Source organism: Plasmodium cynomolgi, chromosome 6 (genome assembly GCF_000321355.1).
Source record: "Plasmodium cynomolgi strain B DNA, chromosome 6, whole genome shotgun sequence".
In the NCBI taxonomy this organism is placed as follows: domain Eukaryota; phylum Apicomplexa; class Aconoidasida; order Haemosporida; family Plasmodiidae; genus Plasmodium; species Plasmodium cynomolgi.
This window is the reverse complement of record NC_020399.1, coordinates 774177-781291: the sequence shown is the minus strand read 5'-3', so window position 1 is coordinate 781291 and position 7115 is coordinate 774177.

Sequence of the window (7115 nt, the reverse complement as noted above, 5' to 3'; positions counted from 1 at the left end):
TATTTTTTTTTTTTTCCTTAGGTGTCGAAATGTAAATTTAATGAGTAAATTATTTGCACATTTGCTACTTTTGTTTTGATTAATTTTTTTTTCCCCTAATTTTGTGTGTTCATACGTGGGGAAAAAAATGCATAAAGGTAAAAGTGTACACACAAGGAGGGAAACAAATGTGTACATATGATCGTTTACACAAACTTTCGCATGTGCGTGGCTGCCTTTGGAAGGGTTTGTCACACACTAGGAGTGGGAATGCAAATTTTTTTTTTTTCCTTCCCATTTTTGTTCATAAATTTAGCCCATTGGACGATGGCTATGATCCATTCCCTCCGTGTTAGCTACACACACACATGGGCCGGTAACTGAAAAGGGGTAGTCAAATGCGATGCGCGCGCCAGTGTTAAAATCGTACTTTTTTATTTCCCATTTGGATGTATTACCTGAACAGGTGTTCCGTCTGGAGGGGGCGGAGGTACCTAATAATGGGGTCGATGCGCCCCGTCATCGGGTGGGCCCGGGTTGGCAGTTGAGCTGCGGAACGTTGCCGGGGGGTTCGCATGCGCGTCAAACCAAAATGGAAGCAAAATTAAAGTAAAAGGAAGGCGAATGCCAAGGCGAGCAAGTGCACGTGCACAAGCGTGTAAACGTATGACCATTCACAATTATCCACATCCTCGATCTGTGACACACTTGGAGTATATGTCCACTCGAAGGGACAACCGTATGGAAAAAAAAAAAAAAACACGCGGCGAAGCCAAACATCCTTAACAAGTTTGTTCCCCCGTTTTGGACTCCCCCCCAGGGCACAGAGCGCATTTTTTGTTTTACTCCTCGGCGGTGTGCCGTTCTGAAGTGGACCTGCGCATGGCAGTGTGCGCGCGCAAGTTAGCTGGCCCACGATATTACACGTTGGCGCATAAGTATATTTATATATATATGTATATTATATACATACATGATTACATATGTGTATGCGTGATGTGGAAGGGAAAAAATCCCATTGGCTCTTTTCCCTCCCCAAGTCGTATTCCCATGCAACATGCCACTAACTGGACAAAAAATGAGATAAAAATTACTTCCCCTCGCATGTAACCATTCGATCGTTGTTAATTATGCCAGTTTTGACATGGCCAAACGGGCGAAGATGTGACAATTTCTCCTCTTCGCAAGGGTGACCACTGCGCTGATTTGTGTATTCACTTATTTATTCACTTATTTATTCACTTATTTATTCATTTATTTATTCATTTATTTATTTTTTATTTTATTTTTTTTTCCAATCCCAGTTGGCAACTCAGAAAGGCGCAGCTACTTCGCCCAACATGCCAAACAAGTTATACGTAAAAATGTCACTCGGCTGGTGAACTACGAAATGTCCAAGTGGCCAACCGGGCGCCATACTGCTATGTCAGCGTCCATGTAGCAACTATCTACCCCCTTAATAAGGTCTTCACCAAACGGCAATACTACTGAGGTTGTTACCAACATAATTTGTGCATCTCACTGCGGTCAGCTTCCTCCCGCCGGGAGCATCATTTGATAAACCTCCATTTTAAGACGACGTTGTATGTAAATTTGTCACAGTAAGGGGGCGCTAACAAACGCGTAAAAATATCGGACACCTCATCACGCACACGCATATGCACATGCACATAAGATACACGTGTCTAACCACGTACCGATGCGGTCTAAACCTTTCAACGAGTAACGTGGACCATACGCCAAAGTACACCAACTCTGCTACTACACGATGACTATATTATTTTTCTCATGCTTCCGCCTGTTCATTTATATTTTTTTTCGAAATTGAACGTGCACATTTGGGAGTCACCCATTCAATAAGCAGTAGCAGCCGCGTAAGGGTTAAAGATGCATGTTGAGCGGTTGGTTTTCCCATTTGAAAATACCCACAAGGGGAAAAACGTACGTGAGTTGCAAAAACGTACAACTTTTCAAACATGTTCCCTGTGGCTGATTTTCCCTCATGCTCTCACAAGTAGACAATCGAGTCTCCCATATATAATGTGCAGATTTGTATACCGCGCAGTCAATTCATTTTAATACAATTTTTTTTTTTTCCTCTCCCTATCAGGTGTGAAATCGTACGAACGGAAACTTCACTCTTGTGTTGAGTGGCGCGAAAGTAGTAAAAACGAATGCCTACGAATGCATACGAATGCCTACGAATGCCTACGAATACCTACAAATGCCTACGAATGCATACGAATTCATATGCACGCTTCTCCCTACGAGTATGTTATCTTAACAGGGGATATGCAAGGAGGGTGAGGGGAAGGGATAACTCCCCCCTCTTTTGCACAGCGTAATGCCTTTCAAAATGGGCAAGTAAAAAGAAACCTTCAATGGGGTGTAACTTTCCCCTCCCCGTACATATACCATATATATACACGTGAGTCATCCCCCCAAAGGGGGAAAAACCACCAATTTCATTATGATCAATGCCTATGCTTTGCGTACGTATTTGTCGAATGCACAACACGAACATTTATACATTTGTACATTCAAAGCGGGATGGAAGTGACGAAATCCAAAAAAAAACAAAAAACAAAAATGCAAAAAAAAAAAAAATTGTTAAGTGGGAATTCTTTACACCCCATGCGATGCGATGCCATGCGGCGCGACTGCTTATACATGAAAATCGCCTCTTTCCCATTCGACCAAACTCGCGTGACGAAAAAGGTGTGCCCCCTGATGTGTTCTTCCACTGGGGTGCTCCCCCACTGCCTCTTCTCCCTTAACCAATTTGTTCATTTTCTAACAAGTGTTGCGTTATGTTATACATATGCGTGGGGGAGCGCGGTTAAGGTTAAGGTAACAATATTTTGTGCCTTCACTTGCTGTGTGTGTTTATTCATTCACCGAAAATGCATAGAGCGTTCGTGCGTTCGCGCGTTCGTGAATTTGCCCTTTTTTAATGTATGGCTAGAGGGCCCACGCATTGGCAAAAGACCCCCCGACACACCGGCCGATGCACACGCGCGGGGTTCTGCACGCGTACAGGTAGTATACAAGTGCGCAAGCGTACATACGTACTATACGTACATAATACATACTACTTACACGTACATACACTATACATACTACTTATACGTACATACGTACAAACATAAATGCGCTTATTTATGCATGCCTGCCTCTACATGCCCCTTCGTGCCTTGGGCGCGACGGTGAGGGTTGACCTCCCCCCCCCTTCTTTTTATAATAACCCCCATGGGAAGGGGACAAAAGGATGCATAAATGGTGTACACGCGGGAGAAGTCGAATATGTGGTGACTGACTTCACTGTTCGGGGAAAAAGCATAAAAATGTAGCAAATGGGAAATGCGAACGGAAAAAAAAGAAAAAAAAAAGGGGGAAATGCCTGAACAGCGTTGGCGGAATAACTATTTTATATTAAAAAAAATCAACCCTTTTGCGCTGCCGACACGATGCATATACAATTTATTTGTATGTATATGTACGGTTCTCCTCAGGCATGAGCATTTTTAGAGCTGCCCCTCCTTCTCTGCACCTCCCCTCCCTGTACATGTCACGCACAAGGGAAAAGGCAGGACATAGGACACTTTATTTAACATACATGTAAGCATGTGCTCGACGTGCATGTGGCCTTTTGCGTCCTGAGCAGCAAGAGGTCCTCACGATGTAGATGCCACTATCCGTCCGTGTTTTGCATGTTCGCTGCCCCACAGGGGAAAAAGTATCCTCTTCCTCTTTTTCTGCGCCCTTATGTGTGATGCAATGAATATCCCCCCTTATGAGAAGAACATTTTGGCTAATCACATGCTGGCACTTGGCGACGCAGCTAAGCTAAGCACAGCCATGGTGATCCGTGGACTGTGAATGAGCGTTGTGCGCAACGGGAAAGTGTTAATTTTTCTCGTGTTGGCAAAGTGCGACCGCGCATTGGGCATATCTATATAAATATATATGAAAATGTATATACGTAAATATATATGCATATGTATATATGTATTATATACGTGGCAGAAATGTATGCATACCATCGCGTCGCCCCTTTGGGGCATTTCCTCCCACCCGCGGGAGAAATCCCCGCGCCATCGCGTTCCTCCTGTTGATAGGGAGGTAGGTATATTTTACTGCTACGAAAAAAATACGTGAAACGTTCGTAAGTGAGGATGCGGCATGTGGAGGGAGTACATATAAGGGAAGTGCGCATACGCAGCGCTGTGGGTTAAGAAAAAAAATAAATTTAAAAAGTAAAAATAATTGACTGCACTGTTAAAAAAATAAAATGCGCAAATTCGCAATTTAGCAATTTAGCAATTCGCAAATTAGCAATTCGCAATTTAGCAGTTCGTAAATTAGCAGTTCGCAAATTAGCAATTCGCAAATTAGCAAGTCGCAATTTAGCAAGTCGCAAACTAGCAATTTTGCAAAATAGCAATTTCGCAAAACATCAATTTGGAACATCAACAAATCAACGCAAATTTAACATGTTAACATGTTAAGTACAAAATTCGAACCACTTGAAACGAATTAACCAATCAAAAAAAACCAACCCGCGTAAGCGAACGACAATCCCTGAAAAAAAAAAAAACTTATCCCCATACAAAAGCCGTACAAGGAAAAATTATATTATAACTTTCATCCAACAGTCGAAAATTTATGCCCCTACAGTGAATAAAAAGTTCGAACGTTTTTATGCTCCTTTGAAGGTAATATTACCTGTTACGTTACTGCAAACGCGTATAAACAGCTACTCGCACTTCGAAATATTCCAAGCGTTTAAGTACTCACAGATTTACCAAAGAACGAATTAACAAAACGTACATTTTATGTCCTGTAACCTGCCCATGTTGCGCATGCTACTACGACCTATTTGTTTTATTATCACGTACTCAATTGCATACCTCCGTTGTTTCATATATTAATGCTCAGTTAAATAAGCTCAGGATTTTTTACAAAAGTGGAACTTTTCAAAGAGCAAAATTAAAAAAAAAAAGGAAAAAAAAGGAAACAAAAAGGAAACAAAAAAGGAAACAAAAAAGGAAACAAAAAAGGAAACAAAAAAGGAAACAAAAAAAAAAAAAAAAAAACAGCTGTTCAGTGCGTCCCCACAGGGCTAAGACTCTATAAGAACACATATCCATTTTTTACGCACGCATTGACACCCACGAGTTAAACTGCCTTAACGTCTGTGAACCCTCGTGTACATGCAAAAATCCCATTGATGAGCCAAAAGGTGCGTACCGCATACCCAAAGTGAAGAGAGACAAAGCAAGCGAAGCCAACATCATTTTCCCCCCAAGTAGAAAGCCGTCCCACCGCAAAATAACTGCCACCCACGTGTGCATGCACCTATAAAAGGGAACCACCCCCTCCCCCACAAACTGACCCACAACTGCAACAGCAGCTGCAACTACAACTGCAACTACAATATCAAACGCAACGCAACTGTACAGCGAGTAGACGGAGCCCCCCACAGCTATGCACATACATGTACATGCATGCCCCTTCGCATATGTATATGTCTCCCTATGACACCCCCAGATGAACACTTACCCCAATGAGAAGATTCACTCTTCCCATGAATATATATATATAAATTTATGTTACTATGATTTTCAATAAATCAATTTTTCGAAGAAGCCAACAGAAAAGAAGAGTCAGGTTGATCATTTTTGCCTGTTCCAATGTCAATGAGGGAATACCCTAGCATATGTTGAATGCACAAGTCGACACACAAGGGGAAGACCACTCTTTCCGATTCTAACGTCATACATAGATATCACCACATATATATCCATACCTGTGAACCTATCAACTTATGAACCTATAAACGTATAGGTAAAGTTATAGGTAAAGCTATAGGCAAAGTTACACATACTCAGGGGGAACCAGACAGACGGTTACTCCGACACTTACAGGAAGCCGCAGGAAAGAGCAGACCCACCGCGCTGTGCAGGAGTTGTATATACCTACATATATATATATACAGACTAGTCGCTGCCCCGTTTGCAAAGTCCCACCCGGCGGTCCCCGCTCCGATTTACGTAGTGTTTTTTATATGCATAGTGCTAATATAGCGCCATCCCTACGAAGAGAAGAAAGGCAGAGAAGGAAAGCCTCCCGCGGCTGGCCACCACCCGACTCTCCCTATACATAGCAGCCCCCTACCCCCCACCAGGACCTCCCCCTCATTTAGTCGCAGCACAGCCATTTGTAATGTGTCGTGCGTGTGGGTAGCAGAGGAGAGTAGGCCAATCGGAGAACAGGAGAATTGGACCTAGCTGACGCGGAGAAGCGAAGAGGCTAAAAGGGAAGAGGCTAAAAGGGAAGAGGCTAACAATTGAAGAGGCTAACAACTGAAGAGGCTAACAACTGAAGAGGCTAACAACTGAAGAGGCAACAGGAAAGGTGCCCCCCCACCACAAATCAATCATGGGCTAACATGCACGAAGGAGAAAACAAACACACAGTTCATGTAGCCAGCCAGAGTTAACACAAGTGATCGGGGAGTGTAAAACTCGTATGCCCCCATATACGTTTATATAAATGCGCGCGAGAGTATTTTCTAACCTCCACCCCCGAGCGTGACATCCCTCAAACAGCAAACAAACATCATGTGTCGATGCATATACCAAAGAGAAAACACGAGTCCACGTAGCGCAAGAAGTTGAAGAATACCCCCTCCAACGATATACCCCATTTTATGTAAATTACAAGGCGTTTTTTTTTCTTCTTTTTTTTAGCAATATATATATAATTATTATTTATACTCCCTTTTGTGCGCCCCTCCCCCACGAAAGGATACCCCCTTAAGAAGAAATTATCACGTAGAACGCTCCATGTGCACATACATATAGGCATATATATATGTACAGACGCATCTCCCTACCTGTGCATATGTAATTATCCCTGCATATGCACACAACCACGTTCATGTTTGGCGCAAGAAGGCGAAGAATTCAAGAGAGAGCACCCCTGTGTTTACCCCCCACCCCCTTCCGCGCACCATTTGGGAGAAAGCAAACTCGCCTCGATAAGTTACCCCTACGAAGCAACGCATAATTTGCTGTAGCCTCAAGTAAATTTATTTTTTTTCCACGACATTTTTTTCCTGTTGCGATACTTTT